The following is a 16,410-nucleotide window of genomic DNA, read 5'->3' as shown; positions in this document are numbered from 1 at the left end:
CCCCTGGAAGCACCCCCTGCCCCACCCAGCCCAGCAGCGTTCAGTGCCTGCCGCTCCCTGGACCTCCAAGTCTCTGGAGCTGCCCAGCCAGGGCCTGCTCAGGATCCCACCGTGGAGAGCTGCTCACTCCTTTGCACTGCCCCAGCCTGGCTCCAGCTCAGGGCCCAAGCTCAGACGGGTGGAGAGAGCGCGGCACACAGGAGAACAGGAGGGGAAGAGTGGGGTGCTATTCAAACAAGGGGTTTATGGCGACTCAGGGGGACCTGGAGAACATTACACGAAGTGGTCTGGGCAGGGAGAGGCCAGGTGCAGCCCTTGCCCTGGAAAGCTCCAGAGTCCAGCTCACAGAGCAGGGAGAGGGAGCCGTGCAGTGGGAGGGTGTGAGGTTGCAGACTTTGGTCAAAGCACACAAACTTTCAGCTAGACCCGAGGAGTACTCCCATGAAATATGGAGCGAGGCGGGGACTCCAGCAGTGACGTGGCACTGTGATCTTGAACCCCAGGGGTGACATCTTCTTTAATTCTTGCTGTGCTGAGGTTCAAACCCAGGTTCTGAGCTGCCCCTCAGCCCTAAGGGAATGGATTTTAAGTGCTGTCACCAGAGAAAAATGACAGTCAGTGAGGAAATGCTTGTGTTGGTTAGCCGGATTAGGCCCTCCACGGTGTACACAAACTTAAAACTCATGGATGACATACGTCTATACAATTTTTACTCTTGACTGAAAACAAAAAATCCAAGGTGCTGGGGAAAGAAGAAATCCTGAAGACGGCCGAGGGGACGGTGGAGGTGAGGCGCTGGGCGCTGGCCTCTGAGCCCCTCCTTAACATCTCCTCTCGGATGCAGCGTTGGGGCCCACGGAATGGCCCCTCGGGGAATTTGCTGTTTTCCTAACTTTCAGAGCAGTGAGGGACCCTGGGGATTGGGGACGATCCTTCGTGGATGCGTTCTTTGCTCAGGAGCCCGTGGCGTCCAGTTCTCCCGTGTGAGAACCCCTTCTGAACTGAGGGGCGCTCAGTGGTCCCAGGGGCCGTGGGACAAGGAGGGACAAGGAGGCCACAGCAGGATGACACCTTTGACCACTGAGAAGGGAGACCAGGGAATGGGAATGGTGGGGCTGCCTGGCCTTCAAAGGGCTTCCTGACCTCAGCCACGGGCCACTCCTGGGGCTCCGCAGGTGGGAGAGGATTCCCCCTGATGGAACCCTTCCTCGGCCCAGCACAGTGGTCTTCTGTGAGGTCACTGCATGGGCACTGTGGGCTATGGGGGCAGAGATAACAGTCCTCTCAGGGATGCTGGGCTGAGAGGGCCATCTTAAGACAGATGACAGACACAGGAGCCCTGGGAGGGACACACAGGCTGAGCCAGGCCCAAGCCTTTCTGGGACCTCAAGATGGACAGAGAGTAGAGTCCAATACCTGAGGGAGAGCCCCAAGTGTGCTAGCAGCTGGAGGGAAGATGGGGCCCCTCCCTGGGCTGGAGGGTGAGGGGCGGAGCCTCTGCTCAGGGGCTCTGGTGTCGGTCTCAGCAGCCCCGTGGAGTGGACTCTCCAGGTTCTGGCTTCAGGCTGGGAGCCCTGGTGTCCAGGTATGTGCCAGGCCCAGCAGTCACTGCACAGGGGCCTCAAACTCCCCCAGGCCCGGACCCCAGGGACTTCAGAGCCAGGGGCAGAGAGAGGCAGAGGGGAGGAGGGTGCAGGCCACGGTCTTCCCGCCTTGGCCAGCTCCTGCAGGAAAGGCTGGCCGGAGCCGGGACAAAAGGCGGACGTGCAGCTGGCCATGTGCGCCTTATCAGGGCCTGCACCCGCTGCACCCCAGCCGGCTCGGAAGTGCTCCTCTAGCCTGCCTTCCTGCCACTCCCCCGCCCTAACGGTGAGCTGCGAGAGACAAGGAGGCCACAGCAGGATGACACCTTCGACCACTGAGAAGGCAGACCAGGGAGTGGCGGGGCTGCCTGGCCTTCAGAAGCCATCTGAGACCGCATTGATCCTGCCAGGACTCTCCCACTCTTCAGATGAGGAAACTGAGATCCAGAGCAGCCTCAGCCCCTCAAGGTCAGCCCCATCCAGGGGAGGACAGGGCATTCCCTGCCACCCACTGACAATCATAGGTTCCCCTGCAGTTCCTTAGAGATGCTGTGGGGACTGAGGCCCCAGCTGCCCTCTGGTGGACAAGGGGCCTCATGGGACAGGGTGAGGCTGTTTGGCACCATCCCCACTCCCCACTCCCAGGGCCAACCTGAAGGACAGTGAATGGCAGAGGGGAGGACACAGGACTCACTCCCCAGCCCAGGGCTTTCTCTCCATGGGGCTGCAAGGAGATCTGCCTGGACTGAGCTGTGGGAGGATGTCCAGTGCTCCCTCAGTTCACCCCCCAGGCACAGAGGACTTCCCCCTCCCTGTAGAGGGGGACAGCCAGCCCTCCAGGTGGTCAGCGTTGGGGTGATGACCCCCCAACACACTAAACCCGGGGGTAGGGGGGAGTAAAGTCCCCTCAGCCCTCATGACACTTGCCTCGAGAAGGGGCCAGACTCTCACAGGCCCCCACTTCTGCCCAAGAGAGCAGGGCCCCGGAAGAAGCCCTCCGACTTGGTGACCTTCTGTCCTGTGGCATCATCCTCAGAGGTGGCTGGGCCAAGGAGACAGGGGCTGCCGAGTGCTCTGTTCACACCCCAGGGAACACCAGAAGCCAGTCCCTGGTTTGGATCCTGGTTGGGTTTTAGGATGTGGCCTCCTTGTCCTTCCTGAGAGTGGCGGAGCTCTGCCATCCTGTGGGCAAAGTGCTGAATGTGCCATCTGCCTGTGAGGGCTCCACACTGGCCTGGCCAGGGCTTGTGACACACAGGCCAGGGTGTGTCCTGCTGCCCGTGGGGGCCGGCCAGGCCATCCTCTGTGGGCCTGCAGGTGGACCAGGCCCATGGTCAATGCTGGGCCCAGCCCTGCCTCGGTTTCCCATCACATGGAGCCTGGCCCTGTGGCATAGCCTAGAGGGCGGGACCTGGCCAGAGAGAGGCCACGTTCACATCCAGAGCACGTCCACACTCAGCCCTGGCCTGGCCTGGCCTGAAGCCCTGCTGCTGCTCATTTGACAGGACAGAGGAAGTCCTACGGGCCTGCCTCCATTGGCTGATCTCACCCCTCTGGGGCTGCCCAGGGAGCACTGGGGTGTTCTGGGGACCCCTGACCCTGAAGCAGAGCCATGGCCCTGGGCCCAGTTGCTCTGGCCTCTGACTGCTGTGGCCGGGGCCAGCTCCACACTCTGGGGCCTGCAAGTCGCTGAAAAGTGGCTGGGGCCTTCCTGACACCCAGCTCCCTCTCCATGCTGGGCCTGGGGCCGGGGACTTGGCCCACAGTCTCCAGACACAGGGCCTAGTACTCAGGGGGCCGGCCTGCCCAGGGGTAGGCATGTGGGCACAAGGCCAGGGGGAGTAGGCCAGAGAGGGTCCTGGTCCCAGAACCCTGAGACCCTGGGACTGAGCTGGGTCCTCTGCCTCCAAAGCAGGTGGGCAGGGGGGCTGCCGATGCAGTTCATCCATTTCCCATGGGCCGCGGTGTTTCCCCCTGGGCTGGTCGGGTGGACCCAGCTCTGCAGACCCTGAGTGTGGGAGGCGTGGCCTGTCGCTGACAGCCCAGCAGCCCCATACATACTGCTGGCACGTCCTCCCAGAGGCGCTTGCGTGAGCATCCCCAGGACCTTGCTGAGTCATGAAGTGTGACCCTGTGCTCCATGGCAGCCGCCACGCAAGGCCAGGGCCCTCCCTAGGCAACTGGCCTAGAGGCTCCACCCCAGGACTCCTGCCAGGCCCTGCAGAGGTGCCTACCTGAGGTCCCATGTCCGAAAGTGGCCATTGGGCCTGTGTGGAATTGCAACATGCCAGGAGCTCGCTGGCCTGGGGGCTGCCCTAGAGCAAGCCTTGGAGGCACTGGGTGCCCTTCCGGGCACTGGCCCCTGCTGGCTCCTTGTGTCTGTCCACTCACTTAGTGACATGACTCCGTGTGTGCTTCACATTGCACTTGGATCATGCCCTGGCCCTGCCTGGATGTGGGCACATGGCAGGGAGAAGGGCAGGAGGGGCGCTTTGGTGCTGTGTTTTTCTGGGCTCCTGGAGGCCACCAGGAGGCTTCCGGCTGAGCCTCTGGTTCCCTGGTTTTGCCTGGGCAGGGGTAGGGGTGGACGCCTCGAAGCATTGGATGATCCCCAGGCTCTTCTGGAGCTGGTGCTGACACTCTGGGATTCCAAGGTGGAAACCAGAGGCATGTCCCCATGATGATGGAGGTCAGAGTCACAGTGGAGGGATCAGCCCAAAGAGCCACCAGTCCAGAGGAAATGGGGGACAAAGGGCTTCAGGAGGCAGGAATTCTGTTCTTGGCCCCATTGAAGGGGGTTGGGCAACTGGGTGAAGAGTTTGGGTTGTCAGTGGCTCAGGGTGAACAATTTTTATGGGGCAATGTTTTATTACAGGGCTCAAACAGAACTGGGGGCCTGGGGGGCAGGAGGGAGAGACGTGTACACAGATGTCCAGGGGATGCACGTGCAATGGAAAAGTGAAGCCCCCAAGCTGGGGTAGGAGGTCCGCAGGAAGTTCCAAGGACAGCGTGATAAGCTTGTTATCTAGAAATCCAGAGGAAACCCCGGGGAGAGCAGCTAAAATGATTCAAAGGATTCAACAGTCACTTTCCAAGATGGAGCCAGGGATGGCTGTTTCCCCTTCCTCTTGGGGAAGTTTTAAAATCACATTCGTGGACAGTCCTGTTTTATTTTTTTTCAGGATGGAGCCCAGGGCCTCAGACACCAACCCGTACCACTGAGCTATATCCCCCACCCTTTTATTTTGAGACAGGTCACTAAGTTGCAGAGGCTGGCCTGGGACTTGCCATCCTCCTGCCTCAGCCCCTGGGGTCGCTGGGATTGTAGGTGTGGCCACTGCACCCAGCTGTGCATGCATTCCTTTTAAAATATTTTTTGTAAGAATTTGTTTATTGTAACAAAACAAAAAAAAACACACAAAACCTTCCATGGCTCTCAAAGCCCACGACTGAGTGTCCAGGTCCTTCAGCCTGCAGGACTCCAGCAGCTGTCCCCGTCTGACCTGGTCTTGCACTCAGTGCCACTTCTGGCTCCCACCTCCCGTCTCCTCCTGTCCCCAGGCTGCGCTTCTACCCGCACCTCTGTCAAGGCCTCTTTCTTCCCCACCTTTCTGCAGGTTTGGACCACGGCAAGCTCTGCGTGAGTGGGTAAATGTTAACAGTCACGCCGTCCCAGAGGCCCAGCCCAGAAGCTTCCGCGGCGCCTGCAGTCCTGTGGGCCCTGGCTGTGGTAATAGAGCCCTGGCTGCAGACGTGTCTGGGTCACTGCTTATCAGCATGCTGGCCTTGGGCTGCTTCCTTGAGTCCTGCTTCCCTCCCCGTCAGCAGGCTGTGGTGGCCATGGGGGCCTGGCACTCAGCGCCTGTCCCTCCTCCCACTGGAGCCCTCTGAGCACCAGGCATCGTGAGCTCAGTGCTCCCTCTCCTGGCTGCACTGCAGCTGGCTTGTCCAGGTAGGAGCGGCCATGGCTGTGACGGTGGCAGGAAGGTCACAGGGGCACTGGGTTTCCACACAGCATGGGCCACCAGTGCCACTGGCAGAGATGTGCTGGTCCCTGGACTGTGGCTGTGGCGCCCTCTGCTCCTGCCCCCACCTCAGCCTGAGCCGAGAAGTGTTTGTGCTGTGACTGTGGAAAGATGCAGGACAGAACTTAACTACTCTAAGTGCACAGCTCAGTGGGGCTGGGGATGTGGCTCAAGAGATGACGTGCTCGCCTGGCATGCGTGGGGCGCTGGGTTCGATCCTCAGCACCACATAAAAAAATTTTAAAAATAAAAATGTTGTGTCCTAAGTGCACAGCTCATTGGCACTGAGCACAGTCACCCTGCTGTGCCACCGCTGCGCCATCCACGCATCCACCCACCCATCCACCCATCCACCCACCCATCCATGCTTAGAGGTTTTCTCATCTTGCAGAACTGAAACTCTGCCCACCCACCACATACACTACACCCCCATCCCCTGCCCTTGGTGTCCTCCTTCCATTTTGTCTCTGAGCATGATGACCCTGGGGACCTCACGGATTGCCAAGGCTCTACAGAGAAACAGCACCCGGAGGACACACACATAGAACTCCCTCAAGGAACTGGCTCCTCTGACTATGGAGGTGACAAGTCCCAAGATCTTCAGGATAAGGGGGCAGCTGGAGACCCCCACCCCCAAGAGCCCATGGGACATGGGTATCCCAGCTCCCCAGCAGCCAGCAGAACCGCTGCTCCTCCTCCAACCCTCCTCCTCTCCATCGCCTCCCCCTCCTCTCCTCCCCCTCTCCATCCCCTCCTCCCCTCCCCTCCTCCTCCCACTCTTCCCCCTCTTCCTCCTCTCCAACCCCTCCTCCACCTCTCTCCCTCCTCCTCTCCCCCTCCCCCTCCTCCTCTCCCCCTCCCCCTCCTCCTCTCCTTCCTTCCTCCTCCTCTCCCCCTCCTCCCCTCCTCCTCTCCTTCCTTCCTCCTCCTCTCCCCTCCTCCTCCTCCTCTCTTCCTCCTCCTCCTCCCCTCCTCTCCATCCCCTCCCCTCCTCTTCCTCCTCTTCTCCATCCCCTCCCCACCTCCTCTTCTCCTCTCCTCCTCTCCATCCCCTCCCCTCCTCCCCTCCTCCTCTCTTCCTCCTCTCCATCCCCTCCTCTCCTCCTCTCCTCTTCCTCCTCCTTCTCTTTTTGTGGTGCTGAGGATCCAACTTCAGGCCTCACATGTACCAGGCAAGCTGAGCTCCCCCAGCTCTGCCCCCTCTTCCTGGGCCTTTCTGCTCTGCCCTGGCTTTCCACTGATTGGACAAGGCCCCCTACCTGAAGGAAGGCCATCAGCTTTACTGTCCACCAACTCAAATGTCAATCTTATCCATGAACACCTACAGAAAGCCCAGAACGAGGACCAGGGCCACTCCCTGGCACAGAGGAGTAGCCCTTGTTCTCATAAAGGTATTTGTCCTGGGCCTGCTCCTTCCCTGAGCGGGTTGCAGCAGGTGCCAGAACTCTCCTCCATTTCCATCTAACAAGGCTGGACCACATCTGCTCCTCCTCATCTCGGTCGTTGCCTCTTTGGCTACCGAGGACATGCGTGTGCCTGTCTCTGAGGGCCTGCTTTGGTCCTTTCCAGTGTGCACCCAGAAGTGGAATCGCGGGTCACGTGGGCGAGATGCGTTTTGCTGCAGCTGCACACCACCCTCCAAAACCAAACGCAGATGTTTCCCTGACTCTAAGAAGACTTCTCCTTCCGGCTGAGGTGGTGGGTCCGGGACTCACCCTCTGCCCGGGATAACCAGAGAATGAAACCACCAGATGAGCTGCAGAGACGTGGCTTCCAACTCCCAACTCCCGCACACCAGGCATCTCAGGACAGGGGCCTGGGGAGGGGGAGCTCCATGCTTGTCCCAGCTCTCTGCCCTGAGGGCATCCCCAGGTGGTCCTAGTGGACCCCAGAGCCTGGGAGACCAAGGCAGCTCAAGTTTCTAGAACATCAGAGAGGAAAGGGCTGCTCTGAGAGAGCCTTGGAGATCTCCACAATCCCTGAGGATTCAGAGGACTGTCCACACCTGTGTCCAAGGACACTCCCAGTGTGGGTGAAGGCCTTTGGGAAGGGTGAGCAGGAGCAGCACAGAGCAGCTTTTCACCCCACACCTAGAGATCTCCAGCTGGGGGCTGGGGTAAGGGCCTGTGGGTGTACAGGTAATGAGCCTGGCCAGGCCTGCTCTGGACACGCCTATCAAACTGGCAAAGCAAGATTCCAAAGGACTGAACAGTTTCCAAGTCAATGCATCCCCAGAACAAAGCTCTCCAGCCGCAGGAATTCAGAAACACCCAGCACCAGCCAGGTCAAACAGCACACCCACACAAGAGACAAAACCAACTACCACCCACAAAGCCACCAGGGCTGTCAGGGCAGCAGAGGACGGAGGACCGTTGTGGCCACACTCTATGGTTCAAAGTCGAGTAGAACCACAGTGAGACAGCACCCCACACCCTCAGGACAGACGGCTGCCTATGGACAGGAAGGAGGTAGATGGAAGGGAGGAAGCCCACAGGGGACGAGGAGGAACCCAGCCTCTCAGGCTGCTGTGCAGTCACGTTGGCCACACCTGTCCTTCCCAGCGACTCGGGAGGCTGAGGCAGGAGGGTGCAAGCTCAAGGCCAGCCTGGGCAACTCAGTGAGACCCTGCCTCCAAATAAAGACCTAGAGAGTGCTGGGGATGTGGCTCAGGGTAGACCCTGGTGTTACCGCTGTTGACCGGTGACGAGTCCTTGCTTCCCCGATGTTGAAGAATAACACCAAAGAAGCATGCTGGGGCAAGGTCAGAGTAGAAATTAGAAGTTTATTAAAGGACAGCAGAAAAGACTTCTCCCGGAGGAAGAAGGACCCAAGAGGTGGAATCCGTGGAAGTGCGGTTGTCTCCCCTTTTTGTAGTTTTGGTGATGGAATGTAGGTTGGAAGGCCCCAGGGGTGGGACACAGGTGGGCCAAACAAGTAGTCTGGGCAGGAAGGACTTCATTATCACTTCTTGGGATGGGCTATCTCCAAATCTGTTGGGGGCTGTTTCCTGGGTTCCATTAACATTTCTTTGGGGTGGACTTTGGACTACGGCCTTTCCGGGACTTCATTAACATTCCATGAGTTGTCCAGCCTTCTGGAATCATTCCCAGCATGGCCTCCATTTTAGATTTCACTCGGTATTAGACCCGATTTACCTAACTACACTGTCTACCTAACTTTAAATCTGGCTTCACTGGGGACGTGGGCTACTGTCTCCAACACAACTAAAGAAGTCAAGATCAACAGCTCTGGAGACCCGGGACTCCCCAGTGCCCCCTGCAGACCCGCAGCCTCCTGCCCTACCATCGACTGCTCTCATTTCCATCTAAGGAAGGTGCGGGGACTCAGCGCCAGGGTCCTGACTGGTCTCTTCTGGTCTGTGATGTTTGGTGGTGGTTTTAGGTCTGCTTTGGGTCTCACGCGGAGGCACTGAAGCCTCAGGACCAGCTGGTAAGTTCAGGTAACTGGAAAGTGGGGAGCTGCAGGGAGCCCCTGTGCTGACCCTCAAGAACAGATTCCCACCAGGCCTGGAGCGTCCCAGAACGTTCCTGTGGCTGTATTTGATCCACACACACCTGTGCCTCAAGGCACTAGGAGGCCCTTTTTAAAATTTTGAGAGAGGGACTTGCTAAATTGCCAAGGCTGGCTTCAAACTCACGATCCTCCTGCCTCGGCCTCCTGAGTGACTGGGATGGCAGGTGTGGCCACTCCTTCTGCCTGCCTCTCATGTGACCCAGCCTGCTTGGTAAAGTGCGTTTTATTTTTTATTTTATTTTAAATTTTCCTGTGGTTGTAGATGGACAGAATGCCTCCAGTTCAGTTTCATGCAACGCTAAGGCTCAAACCTAGAGCCCCACAACATGCTACGCAAGTGCTCTGCCACTGAGCCACAGCCCCAGGCCATGTTTTATTTTAGAATAGATTCAGACTCACCTTAAAGTTTCCAAGAGAAAACAGGAGCCCTGGTGCCCCAGCCCAGACTGTCAGGAGCTCCGCATCAGGGTGGTGCCCCCCATGATTGACACAGAAATGATGCTGACGAGCTGTTAACCAAAGTCTGGGCCTCACTCCCATCTCCCCACCTGGGCCTGATGTATGTCCCTTTTCCATCCCAGGGCCCCACACTGTGTGTCACCGTGTCCCTTGGGCTCCTTGGGGCTGTGAAGCTCCCGAGACTCTGTAGCCTGTGGCCTTGTGCTGGGCAGGCAGGTCAGGTGTTTGCAGAGGTCCCCCCGGGCGGTGTGTGCTAGCTCCTCACAGCTAGCCTGGGCGGTGGCCACAGTGGGAAGCCCCAGGTCGGGTCCTGTCAGGTGCAGCCCTCGGGACCCTGCCCGTGCCGGGGCGTGGGGGCTCTGAGCTACTCCCAGCCCATCCTCCCTGGAGGGGGGCCACCACATGGCCCTCAAGTGAGGAGAGGGGTGTGCTCAGTTACGTGGAAGTCCCTCCTGCGAGCGAACCTGGCCCACTGTCTCCCCCTTCTCAATCACTCCTTTGTGGCGGTGTGGACCAGGAGGCTGCTGCCCCCTGTGACTGACACAGCTCTTCTGTGGCTCAGCTGGCTCCAGCCCTGGCTGCTGCCAGCCCTTTGGGTGGCTCCAAGCCCCTTGCTGTCACCTTGGCTCTTGCTGGTTTTGATTTATCACACTCCTTCATTCTTGGCACCGAGAACCAGCCTTGCTCCAGGGGCAGCTTCCTCCCCAGGCCTGGGTGCAGGTGGCCTGTGGCTGTGGGTGTCCTAACTCCCAGCCACACTGCAGCCACCTCTGCCTGGCGAAGTCACACTATTCCACTCGAACCTGGGCCTTGCTGGCCTGTGACTCCCACTGCAGCAAGGCAGCCTGGCTCCTGCCTGCTGGCAGCCACAGCCTCCCACCCACCCAGGGGAAAGCCATGTCCCACCTTGCCCCTCGACCACAGCCCAGTGCAGCTGCCCTGAGGCCCAGGTCTGCTCCCCAGCTGGGCTGCGGAGTTTGGGGTCTTACCTCGGAGGCTTCTTCCGACACACCTGTGCTGACTGTGTGGGGCCGGTCCTAGGGACAGCCCTGGGGACCGTGACCCCTCCACCTTGAGTGTGGGCAGAACGAGCATCAAGAACGAGACTTTGCTGGGATGTCGAGAAATGTGACGCTGCAAAAGGGAGATGATCAGGGCAGAAGCATTTCCAGGGAGTGAGCCCCAGAAGCTGGGGAAGTCAGGACCCTGGGGCCTTGGAGACGGGGCTGCAGCTGGTGCCAAGCAGCCGGGTGGCCTTTAGCAGCTGAGAGTCGCTCCTGCAGACAGCGAGTGGGGAAAGGGGGCTGCCGCTCTGCACCTGACCAACAGCCCGAGTGAGCCGGCCTGGGGCGGAACGACCCTCGACACCAGCACTGTGAGACCTGGTGCCAGGACTGGGAGTGTCAGCTGCTGTCGCTCTGCCTGTGGTGGCCGTGGCTACAGCAGCAAGCTTTCATCCCGGGTCGGTCCCAGTCTCAGGTGGGCCTGGGCCGGCACGTGCCGCCCTCACTGAGCTTCTGTTGCACGCTCTGGCGGCCACATGGCGGGCAGCTTCCCACTGCTCACTCCTGCTTCTCCCTGTGTGCAACGTCGATTCCAGGCTTTTGCTCACTTTTAAAACTGGGTTTTTTGTGTTTGTACTCTGCATATCCCGAGTGCGAATCCTCTGTCATAGCTAGGTGTGGAGGGAAGCCTCCCGGGGTCTGGGTGGCTGCCCATGACCCTAACTGTCTTCAAGGAGCAAAAACCTTGGATTTTGATGAAAACTGTCTGTTGGCTTTCTCACACAGCTCTGTACTTTCGTGACCAGGAAGAAGTCTTTGCTCGCCCTTTGGGAGGCTTCTCTCTCCTCTTCCAGGGGAGTCAGGGCTCAGGTTTGGGTCTGTGATCCTGCTCAAGTCCATTTTCTGTGCAGAATGAAACAGAACCGGAGGCTCGCTCCGTTCCTGCACACAGGTCCCGTCGCTCTAGCGCCCGTTCCTGACTGTGTCCCCGTGGCTGAGTCTCCTCTGGACCCTGGCCTGCTCTGCCTCGGCCTGTTCCACGTGGCCTCGGCGTCTCCAGTGCAGGTCCTTCACTCTGCCTGCTTTTTCAAAGTTGTTTGGCTATTCTGAACCTTTCAAGGTTATCATCTCTTGAAAGGTTTTTAGAAGGTTGAAGAAGTTCGGACTGGACTCCAACAGAGCTGCACATTGTCTTGCAGGGAATGAGACCTCAGGAACATGCGGAGTTTTCATCTCTCCATGATGCCAGCCTTTCCCAGTTTCTCTCAAAGTTTTCCAGTTTTCAGCTGCACGAATCTTTTCATTAGTGCAGTCCCCACCTACTGACGTCTGTGATGCTATTGTGAGGGCTTTACCCTCCACTTCTGTGGGGCCCAGTGGTAATCCCAGAGCCCTGGAGGCTGAGGCAGGAGGATCTCAAGTTCAACACCAACTTAGCAAGTCCCTGGCTCAAAATTTAAAAAAATAAAAATAAAAAAGGCTGGGGATGTAGCTCAGTGGTTAAGTGCCCCGGGTTCAATCCCTGGTACCAAAAAATCAATCAATCTTCCATTCCAATGCTTTATCAATGATATGTGGAAGTCCACGGCCTTTATCCTTGCTCCATTCACTTAGTGCTAGTGACTGGCTTGGTAATCTAGTAGGACTTCTAGAGGACGCCACCTTCCTTTGGAGTCTGCAGGTCCTCTATTTCCTCCCCAGGCTGGGCCTCCTGCCCTTGGGGAGTGGGAGTGGCGGAGTCTGGCAAGCTCACCTGGCTCCCCCCTTCAGAGCCCCGGTTGGTCACCACAGCAGGTGGCTGTGGGTGTGGGTTCTGTGCACAATCTTACCCACTTTGGCGTGTTTCCTGCCATTTCTAGGTGTTTGTTTACTTCTCTGTTTGCTGATTTTCTGGTGCTGGGGATTAAATAGGGCTCCTCATGATGGGCAGGTGCCCCTCCCCGAGCAGCCCAGCCCTTTTGATTCTGTGTGGTAGACAGGGCCCTGCTAGTAGCTGAGGCTGGCCTTGACCACCACACCTGGATGACCTGAGCTGTTGAGTAGCAGCAGGGCCACTTTGGTTTTGATGATGTGTGTTTTTCAAGGAACTTGTACATTTGGTCTGAGTGGCAAGCTTTTGTTAATAATGCTGAGACATGGGGCTGGGTTGTGGCTCAGTGGTAGAGTGCTTCCTAGCATGTGTGAGGCCCTGCCTAGCATGTTTGATTCTCAGCACCACATACAAATAAATTAAATAACGGCCCATTGACAACTAAAAAAATTTTAAAAAAATAATGCTGAAACATTGTTTTCTTAATACGTGCAGTATGAGGCCCTGCCTCCACTGGCATTCCTGATGTTGGTAAGGTGCACCTCTCGCACACACTCTCTCTCCTTGCTCAGTCTGATTGAAAATCTATCAGTTTTATTGATCTTTTCAAAGAAGCAGCTTCTGTCTATCTGATTTTTCTCCTTGTCGTCCACTTCTGTTTCCTCTGTATCTACTCTAACCTGTGCTGATTCTCTACTTCACTGGTGTTTGATTTCCTCTTCCACTGCCTTTGCGGGGACAGGTCTGCCCTATCTTCCCTCTGGGCCTGGGTTCCCAGGAGGAACAGGCCTCAGCTGGCCACCTCCCTGACTCTAGAGAGGGGTCCAGCGTCTACTTCCTCCTGCCCTGGCCTGGGATTTGGGGGCTTGCAGGCTGGGAACCAAGGCTCCAAGTCCAAACCCGAGGAGCCTGGGTCAGAGCAAGGGGCTGGACAGCTTTCGTCCTCACACAGGCCTCGTGCCCCGGAGGGTGTTGCGTGATCCGTGTCCCCTGCCCACCCGGGCGTCCCTGTCCAGCGCTCCCGGGACCCGAGGGACGCGGAGCCGCCCATGGCCACACGGGGGCAGTGTGGGCCTGGCTGCCGTGGGAGCGCGCGACGGGCTTCTTTCCGCCCGAGCCGCGTCCTCGCGCCAGCAGGGGGCGCCGGGCGCCTGGGGACCTGCGCGGCCAGGCTGGGGGAGGGGACGCTCCCCACCAGGCGGCCTGCAGAGTGGGCCCTGGCTTCGACACGCCCCCTGGGAACAGCGCCTTTTCATTTCCTGATCAGTGCAGAGCCAGCAGAGCCGGTGACACCCCCACGGCACTGCACGGCTAGGGGCCAGGACGCCGCACTGCAGGCAGAGGATGGTGGGACAGTGGGAGGAGGCTGCAATGGGATATCGGACGTGTCCCTCCTCCTGCCTCTGGGCCGGGCATCTGCTGGCACCCCAGACCCAATCCCCTCTCTCTGCTGCCACCTGGGGACTGAGCTGTGACCGCCCTGGGGCTGAGGAGGTGGGGGCTCCCCCCCAACCGTGTATCAGGAGCAGGGTGGGCGGGGCAGGTTTGTTTCTGTCCAGCCAAGGTGGGTGGGGTGGGGTGTGCCAGGAGCCCCCAGGCCCCCAGCCCAAACAAATCAGAGCAGCAGCATATGGTTGGCAGGGCCTTTGTTTGCCCAGAAGAAAGATCTGGGAAGCTGCCAAGGTCCCATCCTGGCCTGTCCCTGCCCAGCCTCAGAGCCTGGGGCAGCGGTCAGGTAGAAGGGCCTGGGCTGGAGACACCCTCAGTCAGTCTGGAGGAAGGGTCCCCATGCTGCCTGGAAGCCAAGGTGCAGAGCAGATGTTGGTGGCACAGTGCCAGTGAGGACTTCTGTGTCCAGGATCCCCAGCAGGAGGCCAGCAGCCCAGGGACAGACAGCCTGGACCCAGGCACAGCCCTGCACACTGCCTGGTTCTGTCAAGCCACAGCATGGCTGTCCCCCTGTCCACACGGTGCTGGGGGAGCAGCAGAGGGCTCCTGGCTCCTCTCCACAGGGGCAAAGCCAGGCACAGCTGCTTTGGCCAGGGAGTGTGGGTGCCCCAGTTTTCCCTTCTGAGAAGTAGGGTACAGTTCATGGGGCCTGGCTTCCCCATAGGGGTTCCAGCTGAGGGGCTCTGCTGGGGTGGGCAGGATGGAGCTATGGAGGGCAGATGTCACTGGTTGGCAGCAGTCTCTTGGCTGTGGGGTCTTCTAGGGGCCCACAGGAACAGGGGGACTCTCACCAGCAGGTGGGGCCTGAGTGCTTGCTGGGGGCTGGCAGTGTGTGGTCCCTGGGCAGGTAGCCCCCAGGAGAGGCAGGAATGGAGGGCAGATCCCTGTAGCTGGGAAGCCACAGTGTGTGGTCTGGCCCCCACCCCTCCCAGGATGCTGGGGGAAGATCCTCAACTCAGATGACACCCTGCTGTCCCTCAGGCCCACCATTCCTTCCTTGGGCTTCGTGGTACAGGTGAGGAAACCAAGGCTGTGGGGCTGGGCACTGAGCATGGCATGTGCCTTTCCTGTCACGGGGCAGCACAGTGTTCTGGCTGGGCCAGCCTCCCCGTCTGCGGAGCGGCCCGTGTGGGCCTTCCCGTGTTCAGCCAGCCTCAGGTCACCTGCGTACCTTCGGAGCCCTGTTCTGGACTCTGGGCTGTGGCCTCGGCACCCTGCCCCGCACACAGCCCGGGTCCAGCTGTCTGCCCTGCTCTGAGCTGCAGCTTGCCTCCTGCCCTGAGAGTCCTCTGGGCCATGCGGATTCCCCTGCGCAGCCCACCTCCTCCCCTTTTGCCCACCTACCCATCTCTTGACCCTCTGTTCTCTCTCCCGGGATATGGGGTCCCCTCTGAGTTCCCCAAACCCAGTGAGGCTACCTCCCCAACTAGGCACAAGGACCAGGACCCAGGGGACCCGTCAGGGACTCACAGGCAATTTTGATTTCTTTTTAAATTGGGAAAAGGCTGGGTGTGGGAGCACTCACCCGTACTCCCAAAGACTCAGGAAGCTGAGGCAGGAGGCTCGCAAGTTTGACACCAGTCTGGGCAACATAGCAAGACCCTGTCTTAAAAAATAGAAAGGGTTGGGGATGTGGCTCAGTGGTTAAGCACCCCTGGGTTCGATCCTCAGTACAAAAATAATAACAATAACAATAAAATCGGGGGGGGGGACCCTGATCTTTCAGGGACAATTAAGTGCTTTCATATGTAACATTAATATACTTGTCTTTGTACCAACACAGCTGTAAAACGGGATCGTCAAGACGAGACGCCCAGCCAGGCACAGCGGAGCTCTTCCCACCCACACCCACCGCGTGATGTCACCCCCAGGGTGGGGGCCTTGCTGGACCGCCAGCCCTGGGGCTTTGAGGGTCTGGTCGCCCTGCTGAGGCATGGGAGGATGAGGGACCGCTCTCCAGGTCCTGTGGCACTGAAGCCCCCAGGTGGCCCCCTGCTCTGCTTCCTCCTCAGGGGCCGTCCAGCTCTCTCCCGGAGGCCAGGGCTCACCAATCTGCTGGGACCCGGAGAGCGTTGGAGAGATGCAAAGGCCCAGTAAACTGGCTAATGTGGATGATTAAATCCCAATAAATCCAGAAAGGAAAAGGGCCTTCTTCAGAGGCGGGCGGCTGGGCGCCAGGGCTCACCCGCCCTGGCCCTCCCTTGCCCGTCCTCTGAGGTGGACGTGGCCCCGCCTGGCTCCACGGAGCCTGGAGGCTGTGGGGCTGGGCCCTGAGTTCTGTCAGGGGGCAGCACAAGTGTTCCTGCCGAGAAGCTGAGCCTTCAGGAGCCACACAGTCCCCAAGGCCACAGAACCTTCTGGATCCTCAGCCAGCAGGCCACACTGCCTCTTGGGGCACAACCTGGGGGCAGAACCTGGGGCTCCCTCTAGGGGCTCTGATGTGGGAGAGTCCCAGACTCCTGGGGCTTCTCTGCCAGCCCTCAGGACCTGGCAGCAGGCAGCACCCGCAGCCTGGCCCGTCCCGGGATCCCCACAATGCTCCTGGG

At 59.1% G+C, this 16,410-nt stretch overlaps 2 long non-coding RNA genes across 2 annotated transcripts; both read left to right on the top strand.

The window, feature by feature from the left end:
- Positions 1-1,801: 1,801 nt before the first annotated feature.
- LOC120889949 (uncharacterized) lies at positions 1,802-5,874 on the top strand. The gene is made up of 2 exons (XR_013438432.1): positions 1,802-2,051; positions 5,201-5,874. It is a non-coding gene; the product is annotated as an uncharacterized LOC120889949 (long non-coding RNA).
- Positions 5,875-7,575: 1,701 nt separating this feature from the next.
- On the top strand, positions 7,576-16,008 carry LOC144377425 (uncharacterized). The gene is made up of 2 exons (XR_013438431.1): positions 7,576-9,058; positions 15,648-16,008. It is a non-coding gene; the product is annotated as an uncharacterized LOC144377425 (long non-coding RNA).
- Positions 16,009-16,410: the final 402 nt, after the last annotated feature.

This window comes from Ictidomys tridecemlineatus, chromosome 4 (assembly GCF_052094955.1).
Source record: "Ictidomys tridecemlineatus isolate mIctTri1 chromosome 4, mIctTri1.hap1, whole genome shotgun sequence".
NCBI classification, from domain to species: Eukaryota; Metazoa; Chordata; class Mammalia; order Rodentia; family Sciuridae; genus Ictidomys; species Ictidomys tridecemlineatus.
The sequence above is the reverse complement of the archived record's forward strand: the minus strand, read 5'-3'. Positions and strand labels throughout refer to the sequence as shown.